Raw genomic sequence first — 14064 nt, forward strand, 5'->3', positions numbered from 1 at the left:
TCCAATGTGTCCTACAGTTGTGTTGGGGTAGGAACTAAAACGGGAGAGGCAGGCTGGATTTCAAGGTCATTCTGGCACCTATTCACTTTTAACCCATCATCCTGTCCCCTGCCCTCATTTCCCATGGAACTGCACACAGTGTTCGCCAGAGCTGTGGCGGGGACTGGTAGGATCTTCCTTATCAGCTCTGTGAGCAGCATCTACCCAGTTTTCCCAGGACGATCTTTTTGACTAGAAGATTTTGTTAGAGTGCCTTCCAGGAGGTCAGTGCCTAAGGGCTTGTCTACACTTACAGTGCTGCAGCAGCACAGCTGCATTGGTGGAGCTGCGTCGTTGTAGCCCTTAGTGAAGATGCTACCTACACTGACTGGAGAGCTTCTCCCATTGGGGTAGGTACTCCTCCTCCCTGAGAGGCAGTAGCTATGTCGATGGGAGAAGCCCTCCTGTCAACATAGCTCTGACTACACCAGGAGTTTGGTCAGTAGAACTATGTTGCTCAGGGGTCTGGATTTTCCACACCCCTGAGCGACGCTATTATACTGACACAAGTTGGCAATGTAGACCATTGAACCAAGAACCACACAAAGGGAGAGAGGCGTGTTTCACAAACACTGCGTCCCTCAAAACTCACAGCTGTTTTATGAAATCTTTAGAGGCTGTACACGCCTCTAACAAGGTCCAGTGCACTGCCCAAACCCCCACTGAAACCATGAGTCAGGGGCTTAAGTGCCCCACAGGACCCTCTCCAGGGGGGTACAATGCCCAATTTATTAATCTGTATGTGTCCTGTTACTACAGGCTAGGGTGACCAGATGTCCCAATTTTATAGGGACAGTCCCGATATTTGGGGCTTTTTTTTATATAGGCTCCTATTACCCCCCACCCCCGTCCCGATTTTTCACACTTGCTATTTGGTCAGCCTACTACAGGCGGACCCCATGGGATGGGAATGCCTGTTTCTGAAAATGGCCAGTGCTGCTGTTCTGTCTCTACACCAGCAGATGGTGATATCCGCCTGATCCTCCACTATTCGGCCCAGCTTGGTGATTGCTGCCCTGTCTCTCCCCCCCCCCCCCCCCCGCACTTGCAGATGGCTTAATCATGACTACTGTTCCTCCTCCTCCCCCCCGCACACCCCCTCAGTACGTCTGGGATAATGCTGCTAACGTAGAGCTAGGCAGTCAAGTGTTACAGCGTAGGGCAGGTAGCCTGGCAACTGAGAGTATAATACTGAACAGATGGTGTTCGTACAGCATGATGGACATCACACACGACAGCCTGAGACAATCCAGGAATTCCCTGGTGATTTGAGGCCCTCTTTACACAAAATGAGCTCGCATCACCGTTGCCATGTATCTGTTGGGTTCCCCCCACCTCTCCCATTGACATCTAACCAGCAAACTGGCTCCCTATTATTCACTTTACCTACAGCCCAAAGGGCATGTTATTTGGTGACGGTGGAGGCAACATGCTGAGGTTTCAAATCAGGGTGCCCTGAACTAGACACTGAGGCGTAGCTATTCCAAACAAGGAGGAGGAGGAGGGAGCTTTCCAAATCTTTGTTTCAAATCAGGGCCCTGGCTTTCCCCAATGAAAATAATTTGAGGTGGGGGGGAGGGGAAGGGTGCATGACAGAGAGAGAGAGAGAGAGAGATACAGTCTTATGGCACACCAGGGTGTATACCTCTTAATGTAAAGACTTTAAAATACAATGGGTCATTTGTGGGACATTGTGATTCATGCCTGAATTATCTGTCCCAATACCCCTGGGTGTTATTTAGCCCTCTCGACAGCATGGATGTTTAAAGGAGCCCTTAAAGAAGACAGTAATAGATGGGAAACCTTACACCCCAAATCCCTCGCCCCACCCTGCTTTCCCAAACAAAGAAACAAACAACTCTTCCCCCTGGTGAGAGCTGCAGGCAGAACTGCAGTGCACCGGCTCAGACTCCAAATTCAGTGCGATACTGAGGGGACTCCTGACACTTCTTTTACAGAACATGCTGCTATTTACTAATGAGCTCAGGAAGTGGAGACATACCCAGGCTGTCAAATTTTCAAACACCAAACAACACATAATGTATGTCTGTGGCTGTGGTTGGGAAGGAAGCAGGGGAAGAAGGAGCAAAACTCTAGAAGAATTTTCAGAGGGAGAAGAGAAAAACAAAAGACAATAGTCTTTCTGCTACAAAATGTACCGAGACATAACAATAGGTATATAAGAAAATCAAACAGTGCTCTCTCTCCCACCCCACATCCACTCCAAGTGAGGGTGCTGCTGAGTTTTATTCAATGACTAATGGGTTTATTCCATCTTTTCATATCTGACCATTTCCTCTGACACTCCCTCACTACCAGTGTCCCCTGCTAGCAGTGATTTATAGGTGAGGAAATAGGATTTCTAGGGCTGAGGTCAGAAGGACATCTGGCCTACAGGCAATGCCAGCTTGCACTCACTGAGGGCTTGTCTACACTTACAGCTGCAGTGGCCCAGCTGTGCTGCTGTAGAACTTAGTACCAAACTATCTATTCTGACTGGAGAGCTTCTCTCATGGGTGGAGCTACTCTCCCTCCCCGAGAACTATGTCTACGGGAGAAAAGCTCTGGTTGACAGAGGACTGTCTACACCAGGAGTTCAGTCGGGTACAACAGCATCGCTGAGTAGTTCGTAATTTGGACTAGGGCTGAGAAAGATCTGGGACAAGCATTCAAGACTCTTCTAGGGCTGGCCTGTGGCTCCCTGCACAATATGCATGCACCCTCCATCATGAAAACTACACCTACTTTAAGCCCTGCTTCAAGGGAGGGTATTGTCTACACGTGCCTAGAGCCACCCCAGGCTCTCCAAATGGTGGCTGAATCCACACTGTCATGGGGATTTTTGTGCCAGTGAAAGCAGTGCCTAGAAGAAGCATGACACAGTAGTATTGCACAGCATCCCTGCTGGCTGTTATCATGTGCTGAATACTGCCAGGATAGCCTGAGCTGTGCAGAGCATAAAAGAAGCCTAGCTCCTGCCCTAAGGAGTTTAAAGCCTAAAAGCCAGGCAAAAGAGTCCCACTGGAAACGCCACACCAGCTCCCAAATCCTGTGGTGGTGGACATTAGGAGCAGGAGTGAGAGAATCCACTTTGAAGGCTGTAGTTTGGGAATGATTAGCGATAGCAGCAGACCCAGGCCAAGGAATGACCACCTGGGAAAAGACCAAACAAAAAGCAGTTTGAAATAAATGGAATGGGTATATGCTACGTATCAAGAACAGCACTGAGATAATAAGGCAACAAGCATATTATAAACAGGGAGATGCGGAAATAGAACCACATGATGGATATTATACTATGGATGTGATAATATTTTGAAAGCAGTCAGACATAGGTGCTGGAACTAGAGGTGGGGGGGGGGGGTGCAGCACCCAATGCGCTGAAGTGGTTTCCATTATATACATGAGTTACAGTTTGGTTCAATGGCTTTCAGCACCCCCACTATACAAATTGTTCCAGCACCCCTGCAGTCAAATACAATTGTCAGGAGCAGACTATAAATACCTAGGCAGATACAGCAGATATAGATGATAGATAGACAGATTAGAAAGAGAGTCTGAGTAGGTGAGGAATATTAAAGTAGAAAATACACCAAGGATCATGGTAAGTTCTGAAAAAAACACAAACCTTTCTTATAAGCCATTTGCCACCCTGAACAGGGAAAGATCCCCATTATCAACTTCGGCATTTTTACAAAGGTCACAAAATGAGACCATATAACCATTAGACAAAAAAATCCAATATCTCCCTTTGAAACCTGCTCAGCTATTAGGAACCGAGCTTCATCTCAGAAAAGACAGGTTTTTTAAAAAAATTAATTTCTGCTTTTGGTTATAAAAGCTTCAGGATTCTCCCTCCTTCTCCTATGATCAAAAGAGATGGAGGATTTGCTGCTCACTTCCATCTATCTATTTATATGGCTCTCATCGTGTCAGTGTCTGAGCATCGCACAATCACTCAGACATTTTATCCTGGGAGGTAGGAGAAGTATCGTTCTCATTTTCAGATGGGAAACTGAGACACACAGTAGCTGAAGTGATTTGACCAAGGTCATATAGCAAGTCTGTGACTGAGCTAGGAATTGAACTCAGGTCTCCCAAGTCCCAGTACCCTAGCCTGTAGTCTATACCATCCTTCCTACCTTTTCGCTAGATTCTAACTCTATGGGCCTTGCTGTAGTATCCAAGTCCTTTTCAACTCCACTAATGATCATTCTGCCATTTACTTCCCCATTCCTCAACACTTAATCTGTGACCAAGAAGGGATGTGTGTGTGTGTGTGTGTGTGTATAAATGTACAAAGGAATGAATTCAGAGGTGGAGGAGGGATGACCACAGTTGGGCTTGACTTGGCCTGGCTTCCCTTAAGATAAAAACTTTGCAATACGAGTCCTTGGCTTGTCTTTCTTCAGTGTTGGAAAGTGCCTGGAACATAATGGGAACGATTATAATTAAATAAGTAAAAACAAAACACTCTCAATCTTTACTGGGGCCTAAGCTTTAGACCTAATCCTTCAACCATGTGCGTAACAGGAATGGGCCCAATGTTCCCTCACTAGAACCTCTTTAATTGTTCCACACAGCAGCTAGGTCACCTGGTTACTCATTGCCCTACACAATTTTTGGCTCCTCTGTGAAATACCTGAAGATAACCTTTAGATTCACTTACAAGATAAACACTTTGAGTTACGTCAGGGTCTGTGTGACTGGAAAAAGAGAGTAAAATGAGAATATGACCCCATCAGCTCCTCCCCCGCAAAAGCCCAGTCTCTGACAGGGTTAAAATCAATGCTGGAGCGTAACATGGGAAAGTAGGATCAGCCCTTCTGCACGAAGGTCAGGTTTGCAAGGACTTTTTTGAGAAAACAACAAGAAAATACAATTTGTCCACATCTCTACTTTGCACAGATATTCCCTGAAGGGCTCTCTGCTGAAAGGTAGCTCTTAGATTTTTAGGTTGGGCTTTTTTTTTTCCATTTTAATTGTATGCCCTGGTTTCAAAGTTTCCTCCACCAGCACTTTCCCCCCATCTCTTTCCCATGCTGTGTTTTAGAACTGGTTGGACACATTCGAAGAGCAGTGTAACTGTCTGAGTTGTGGTCACCTGCACAGTGGAGCAGAGCAGCTGCTACAGCTTCTGAGCAGCCTGTGTCACTAACATACAGCACACTAACGATCTTTCAGTTGCTCTGTGAATTGAGCCCTTTACCCACCCTATCTGCATGCTACCTCTTTCTTTCTTTGCTTGGGAAAAAAAATGTCAGCTGTCTCTAGCAAAGCTGATGGCAAAGGCTTTTTCGTACCCTCCTCCCCAACTCTCCCCCGCCCCCGCCCTCAGTTCTGATGAAGTCATCAAGCTAAAGATTTCATAACTGATGCACAGGACGATCTTGTGTTATACTGGGAGATGGGCCAAGTGCTTCCATTTATAGACAAAAGCACCGCCATGCTGCCAAATGGAGCCCTTTGCTGCAGACATTACAAGGAAAAAGAAAGGGGGGGAAATCAGGAGCCAGAGGGCATGCTGTGAAGTGACATCACTAGGAGCTTCCTCTAACAATCCCCAGTGCACAGCTGCCTGCTGCGGCAGCAGCCTGAGACCAAACTAAACCTACTTCAAAAAGACAGTTATATAACTACTGTCCTAGCTCCCTTAAACACACACCACACATACTCCAGTAGGCCAAAATTAACTCTGGTGTACCTGCATGGACGTCACCCAATTCTGTAGCACAGAATCAAGTCGATTCCAGAATATTGTTCAAAAAGGCAGAAAGGTTTAAAATAAATCATGCCAATGGACATGTGTGACCGGGGTCCTAGTGGGGGCCAACTATGGTCACCCAATTAGGGTGAACTGCAAAGAATAGGGCAGACAATCCCCATCAAGCTGGTGGATATTTCCAATACTTAGCTTTACTAAGCCAGCATAAAACAGCTTCTTTACTACCTTACTGGTTACTCAGAAGTCCAAACAACACAATTCCCTTAAAGTGATCCATCCAAGTACGTAAGTCAAATATGATGATTTCTGAAAATCTTATTTCATCATATAAAAGAAAAAGTTCTACCAATCCCAAAGGATCGGACACATTACCTCCCAGGTTATCGAATATTCCAGATTTTACTCAAATACACGCTACAGCCAATTCTTATTAACTAAACTAAAATTTATTAAAAAACAAAAGAGAGAGAGTACGGTTAAAAGATCAATATACATTCAGAGTAGCAGCCGTGTTAGTCTGTAGCCGCAAAAAGAAAAGGAGTACTTGTGGCACCTTAGAGACTAACCAATTTATTTGAGCATGAGCTTTCGTGAGCTACAGCACGGATGCATCCGATGAAGTGAGCTGTAGCTCACGAAAGCTCATGCTCAGATAAACTGGTTAGTCGCTAAGGTGCCACGGTACTCCTTTTCTTTTTGCGAATATACAGTCAGACATGAGTTCAATTCATTACATGCACACCAGCTTTGTTTTAAGCACAAATCTGAAAAACTTCTAGTATAGTTTGTTCAATTATTTATAGGTTCAAGAATTTAGATTTCAACGGAAGCTTCCTGTTGTATTGATATTTATTTACCAAAGCAAAACCCAAATTAAGGCCAAACACCCCAATACACCCCAAAGCTTCACTCCTGGAATATTTCATACGGCTTTCTCTCTCTTACAGCCAAAGGCCAAATTTTGTTCCCAAGATAATTACAAAGCACCCAGTGACTTCAGCAGGTACAGGATAGGGCTCCAGATCCGGAAAAAGGCAGCACAGGCCAGGTCAAAAGGCTTTGCACACAGGAAAATGGACTCCAGTGTCTGAGACGGGGAACCAAAACCTCAGCTACAACATTTTATTACCTGCCAGCCAGGTTGTCCACACCTCTACTGTTAGGTTCAGAGCATAAGCAACAAGCCAGCTGCATGGTTCTTATAGCAATGTTGGGCTGTACAGACTTGTGCTGTGCACTCATCTCCCGGCTCAGCCCCAACACATGCACTTTCCTTCCTCCACAGTAAACTACCTAATCTGGATAGGAACACAGAGCCCCCATCCCCATTGCTGCTAGGAGCTGGAGATGAGCTAGGGTATGTCTGCCCTGCAGCTGGAGCCAGGAAGACAGACTTGCATTAACTTAACATGCTAGTCCCAGACCCTGAACCTGTTCCTGCCCCTCCAGGGCACGCTGCTCAGGGCAGGTGGAGGGTCCGGGGCTCCCCATAGCAGCATGAGCTCCCTGGTCAACTCTTACTACTGCCTGGCTTTAGCTTCTGGCCTGGCCCACCACCACCACCTGGAAGAGGTTCAGTGCTACAGGGAATCCAGGATAAATGCTGTCCTGGAGTCATTCAGCCTGGAATTGGGACTTGAACTCTCATTTTGAGACTGTCTCAACCGTTTGTATGGGTGGTCACCCTAGTCGGGGCAGTACCCAAAGCATCAGTGTTCCTTTTGGTTCCCAAGGGACAGGTATTTTTTTAGAAAAGCACAGAGACAGATTTTCAAGGCTCAGCACCCACAAGTGGAGCCAGATTCTCAAAAGAGCTCAGTTCCCATTGAGGTACCTAAATTAGGCCCAGATTTTCAAAAGTGATCTGTAACTTGCAGCTTCCACATGCTACATATAGCCACATTTTTATAAGAGCACAGCAGCCAATATGCAGAGCTCTGGTGAAAATCTAGTCACCTATTTTGGTGCCTAAGTGGGAGCTGAGCTCTACTGAAAATCTGGGCCTTAGCTAAGTCCGTAATAGGAGTTTACACTTGTTAAAAGTTAAGAACATTAAACATGGATGGCCTTACGAATAGGTTAAAGTAGAATGGAAAGATGCCTGTGTTTGTCTTAAGCTAGATCTCAAATCCTTTTTCTTTTCACTGTGTGATTTACATTATTCCTCCTACTGCATCATCAGTTTCTTCTGATCGGAACTAAAAGCAAGCCCAGGAAGAAAAGAACAAACACCTAATAACCCCACTGGGGCCTGGACTGAGGGTATCTATCAGAAGGTGTACAATGGGGATGACAACAGGTGCAACAAACCCTGCCCTGTGGATTCCTGTGCATGGACTAGATATTGAATATCCTGATTCTACCTCACTGAAGTTAATGGAAGCAGCATTGGCCTCCATGAGCAAAATGACTGTTCAAAACGACCACCGCTAATGAGGACGTTATGCCCCTCTTGGTCCACTCCAACTAATGGAGGTGGCAGGAACAGAGTATCTTGTACTGTTTCAAAAGGTACGCATTCAAAAAAGAAGTGTTTTAATACAGCCACATGTAAAATTATCCATCTAGGCACAAGGTACCCAGGCCATATCTACAGAATTGGGGACTGCATCCTGGAAAGCAGGGACCCTGAAACAGATGTAGGGGTTATAGTGGACAAGAAACCGAACATGAGCTCCCATTGCGATGCTGTGGCAATAAAGGACTAATGCAATCCTTGGATGTATAAACAGGAGAGTAATGAGTAGAAATAAGGATATGATTTTACCTCTGTATACGGTATTGGTGAGACCAATATTGGAATACTGTGTACAGTTCTTGTGTCAACATTTAAAAAGAATGTTGAAAACTTGGAGACGTTGCAGAAAAGTGGCCTTATAGTGTGAGACTTAGAGAGCTCAATCTGTTTAGTTTATCAAAAAGAAAAGTGAGAGGTGACTTGATTACAGTGTATAAGTACCTTCACAGGGGAAATATATTGGGTACTAAAGAGCTCTTTAATCCAGCAGAGAAAGGCATAACAAGAACCAATGTCTGGAAGCTAAAGCCAGAAAAATCTACTCTGAAATAAGACACTTTAAAAAAAAAACAGTGAGGGTGATTAATCATTGGAACAAACTACCAAGGGAAGTGGTCGGTTCTCCATCTCCTGAGGTCTTCAAATTAAAACTGGCCCCTTCTGGCCTTAAACTCTATGAATCTATGGCCTGTCCTTCCCCAGCAGGCAATGGGCCTGCATCAGACATAATGCATCCTGGGACTCCCATTGGAGTAGTGAACTTCTGCAGCCCATGTACCATGGGCCTGTGACTTTATAGCCACTATCTCGTCCCTCATGAGTATAGAGTGACTGTTCATCTCTCATGATGCACTTAAGTGATACATTGAAGCTGTACCTATTTAGGGGGGAAAGTCTCTATTTATTTTAAAGCAAAATATTAACATTTATACATTCTATCCCACTAAAAAGTCTATCCACTCCGATGTATTTCAATGCAGGCTAAAAGAATGTCCCTCTTTTCCCCTGAAAATAGCCCTATTAATTGCTTTGTAATGCTGGTGTCTATCATAGTGCAAGGACCTTAACCTACACCCCTTCTATAAATGGGGCAGCCCTAATAGGCAGGCCACTGTTAGTGGAGTGGTACTGTGTGAACAACTGGGGGAACTACAAATGCATTCATTTAAGACATTTTGTCTTTAATAAACCAACATACGGCATGAACGGATATGCTGCTTTACAACACTGAAATCACCAACAGGCTCTGCAAAGTGGATTGCTTCACCTATTTGTTCTGTCATCTAATCTAAGGGAGGAGCTACAAATCTCTCCTCGTCTGTCTCTCTCTCTCTGGGCCCCTGGTTGCCATGGTCTTTCTTATAGTATCTGAGGGAACAAGATCCCTCTGACGTTTGACACTGGACCTCTGCATGCAGCCAATTTGTTTTCCTTTCACCTCCCTTCCCCTGCATCTCTCCCCTCCACGTCTTTAATACAGTTTATTCTTTCTGTAGAACAAATAGCATTTGTCAGACTATTATTTCTGTGTATTTATTTATTTATTGAAGAGACTAATTTCTTTATTTTCTTTGACAAAGTATGCAACAAAGGGTTCTAAACGAGCGAGTATTTTCCTATCATCTAAGAGCTAAAGAGTGTCAGAAGTTCATCGCAAGGAATGCAAGGCCAAATTGGTTCCTAATTTTACCCTGTGGCCTGAAGAGTCAGAAGCACTCTCTTTGAATGCTATTCTTGTATGTTAGTGTTATAGCACTGACTTCTGCATCAAGGCAGCCTTTGGAATCTACAGATCCTAAGCAGTTTGGAAATGCAATATTTTAAAGGAGCAGTACCCGGTTAAAAATCACATATTAAAATAGTTTCCTTGCCTATATTACTAGTATTATTTTTGATGATTAAAAGTAACAAAACAGTACCTTCATTAATGAAATTAGTCACTTTCACTTTTTTCCTTTCTGTCTCTAGTCAGTTTCACATTCTAGTTTTCAGGCACAAACAAAATGCTACCATGACTGGGTTGCATACACTGTAAAGGGGGTAGTTTAAAATTGCTGATTTGCATGGAATTAAAAAACTCTATTGGTCTTTTTTTTTTTAAATGAGCCAAATGTAATCTGTCTCTACAAATATGCCTTTTAAAAGTATGGAGAGGATTCTGAAAAGAAATGAGCAGTGAAACCTTAAAATACACATTGATAATTTTTTGAGAGATGTGACTACTGGTTTGAGTACAACCCAGGTCAGTACTGACCTAAAGTGGTTACTACCTGGTATCTGTTCTGTTGTCTTGGTGAACTAAGCATGATGGTGTCAGTGGAGACGCAGTGAACCGGTCCACACCATTAAAAACACCTGTTTGGCAACCTTGCTGGCATTCACACAGAAAGTCCAAGGACTGAATAGGCATGGACACTGAGCTACCCTCTCATCCATAGATGTAGTCCTTCCCTACCAGTACTGAAGAACGATTGTAGGTCATAAGGGGGAGCTTGTAATGCTTCTATCTGTGTGTCAGCTATTCTGTGAATCAGCCAAGTTCTTCTGTCTCCAGTGCTTTCAATCCCACAACTTGCACCAGCATTAGATTCATATAAACCATTGATTTTAAGCAAAAACAACGAGGAGTCCTTGTGGCACCTTAGAGACTAACAAATTTATTTGGGCATAAGCTTTCGTGGGCTAAAACCCACTTCATCAGATTATTTTAAAGGAATAAATTCAGTGGGGTTACACCAGAGTTTATCTGCTCCTCCCACATCTCCTGTCCTTGACCAGCACTTATTATCTATTATGGGAAGTGACTTTTAACCCTAGCCTGTGATACATAAGGGTTAAAGGAGTGATACTATTCTTGAGAAACCAATTCCAATGCACAGCTTTTACACTTAGAACATACCGTGAATGCTATAATTATTGCAACATGCAGCAATTATTGTAGGAAATGCCATCATGGTGTCACACAGTATGTCTTACCATCCAACAAAAGAAAGTAACAATCTTCAAGGAGGAAAAAAAAAGAGAAGTTGCAGTTCAAAACTCGCAAGGCTCAAGACTTTCTCCAAACACAGCACCTCTGTTGGGACACTGTCTTTCAACGGTAGCTATGGACAAGGTCTTCAGATGGTGTAAGTCCGCGTAACTCCATTGACTTCAGTGGAACTACGCTTATTTACACCAGCTGAAGATTTGGCCGACCACTTCACATGTCCAAGATGTTAATAAGTAGGTCAGCACTCTGGAAGCAAGCTACAGAGCAACTCAAACCCCCAGAGGAGTGTGGGGTACTAAGACGGGTGCCAGGCTGAGTTTCTCGTGTTGGAGTTTTAATGCCTGTCAATGTCACTTTCCAGGCTCAGGTGCAACTGGCCCATCCTCAAACTAGAAAGAGGGAGGATTGCGAAGAGCAGGGATCACCAGATCAGAGAGCTGAGAGCAAGAAGCAGGAAAGGCGAAAATGGAAAATGAAAGCAGGTGGATGGTTTAGACAGACACACAGGGCCAGTGAAAAGTGGGATGGACAGAGAATGACACAGCAAAAGGAAGTTCTATAAAGAAAAGAAAAGCTTACAGAGTATACAAGAAACAATGCACCGCCTAGAAGATGCACAGTGCAAGGAAGGGTTACAAAGCCCTACTGGAGCTTTGCAGCAGCAATGCTATAGCTATGACAGACAAGGTCCAGCCCTACAAAGAACATATCACCTTCCACTTCCACTGCGTTCCCTGAGTGTTGAGTGCACGAGGCACTTTATGGCATCAGGCTCTAGAGTTAGGCTGAAATCTCTCATGGATGGTTGTGGCCCTTTTTTGTATTGTGATAAGTGAAAACTTGGCACTTACGCTAATGCTCAGTAAGGAGTGTGTGGTTTGCCAGGTCTGAAAGAATACTGGCTGAGAAATAAAAACATTGGCCCACAGGCTCCCTGTCCAGTGTGTGGAAGGCAGTTACCTCAAATGTTTGCTAGAGGCTGCAATTGCAACACATTGTCCCTGTAGATGCAGAAGATCCACAGGAAATTTCCCAGGGCTAAGACTATGGATCTTCGGATAATCATAAGTAGTGGCTGCCTCATGCCTCCAAAGGCCCCTCTGGCACCTTTGTTGTGTTGCCATTGGCCCACCTTGACTGCTGCCTGATGTGAACCCAGTAATGGGATCAGAGTGCAGATGTCAAGTTACTAATGCTCAGAGCAGAGATACATTGCCTTTGTCAGTACTTACGCAACTTTGTCAAAGGAACATGCCACATAGCACACTTGTTCCTTTGACTCCTCTCCCTCTCCCCACTTGCCATCGGACCATGCTCCTATGTGACACAGAGCACACACAAGCAACTGGTGGGAGTCACCCCCATCTCTCAGGATTTCTGTCTTTCTGTTCCACGATACGTTGCATAACAGAAAGAAGCACAACAGCCACTAAAAACAAATGAATATAGCGTCCCACATACTTGCAATACTTCACTTTCTTTACAGACATAAGCATATGCTAAGTGTGGCTGTTCGGTTAACATGCACTGAAATAAACACTTGTATTTACTACAAATGGTTACCCTTTCAAATTAAAACACAGATTTCCCCCACATGCTCCTTCCTCACCTGATACCCTCATACAAAACCAGAATAATTGGTCTTCATGTGAGGAATGCCACTGGATGCCTCCTGCCAACCCATGGCTAAGTACTCTTACGCAGAGACTTTGGGCCACTGGACCCAGACAAGTGTGGATCTAGTAGCCCATCTCCTGGGCCATCCCCAAGGTCCCTTCCCAATGGTTTATTTGGGGCTGATGCACAGCACGCTTCTGTGGCGCACAGTAGGTGCTGAGGCCCTACTGGAGACACAGTGGCTACTCTGTGTATGCCTCCCTTCTCCACAAACTGAGAAGTTCACACGTTCAGGGTTTAAGCACTTGGAAGAATACCAGGCTGACTTCCTTCACTACAAATGCATTCACTCCACCTCGGGTTCTACCATCTTTCTAGCTAAACAACTCTATTTCTCCAACTTAATTGAATCCTATGTTCTCAATCTGAGGTGCCTTTTTCCCACCTTTGACTCACTCCTCAACACCTCCCCTCCTCCCGTCTCCCACTTATCTCTTTGCACAAGAGCCTGCCAATTATTGCAACTTTTCTCTGGCTTTGACAAATGCAACCTTGCCCTGCTCTTGTCCATTCAGAATGCTGCTGCAAAGATCATTTTTCTAGCCAGTCACTTTGGCCACATCATCCCTCTCTTTGCATCCCTGTGTAACCCACACACCTCCTGGGTGTGGTGCTGTGTCCCACCTCGTGGCACCAAGACCACATAGAGAGAGATTAATGAGGTTGCTCTACAGCCTTAGCTAAGGGCCATATGGCTTTTAGCTTATGCAGTAGAGGTTCATGTATTTAGCTCCGGAGGTCCCAGGGTCGATCCTGCCTGCCGACGACCGGGGTCTGTCGGTGTTATACCTGCACTGGCTCCTATCTCATTAAACATGAACTACTTGTCTTAACTTTCAAGGCTCTACACAGCTAATCCCTACCCTACCTATCGCCTCTCATTCACTTTGGAGATGTCGATTCCTACCTCCAGTTGGCCCATGATGCCAGCCTCCATTTCCCACTTGCTAAATTTTCGAACATACACCTTTGTGCTTTCTCCCAGGCTGCCGCTCATGCTTGGGAGGAGCTCTCCATAAACATCCACAAAACTACCACGTTATCCTCCTTAAAATTCTCCTTTCCCATGATATCTACAAAAAACTTGACAGTGGCCATTGTTATGCTGAGAAG

General features: G+C 44.8%; 1 protein-coding gene across 1 annotated transcript in view; it reads right to left on the minus strand.

Annotated features, from left to right (window-relative positions):
* Nucleotides 1-14064, minus strand: part of MAML3 (mastermind like transcriptional coactivator 3) — a 354680-nt gene that overhangs the window by 12384 nt on the left and 328232 nt on the right. The window lies entirely within an intron of this gene.

Source organism: Eretmochelys imbricata, chromosome 4 (genome assembly GCF_965152235.1).
Source record: "Eretmochelys imbricata isolate rEreImb1 chromosome 4, rEreImb1.hap1, whole genome shotgun sequence".
Taxonomy (NCBI): domain Eukaryota; kingdom Metazoa; phylum Chordata; order Testudines; family Cheloniidae; genus Eretmochelys; species Eretmochelys imbricata.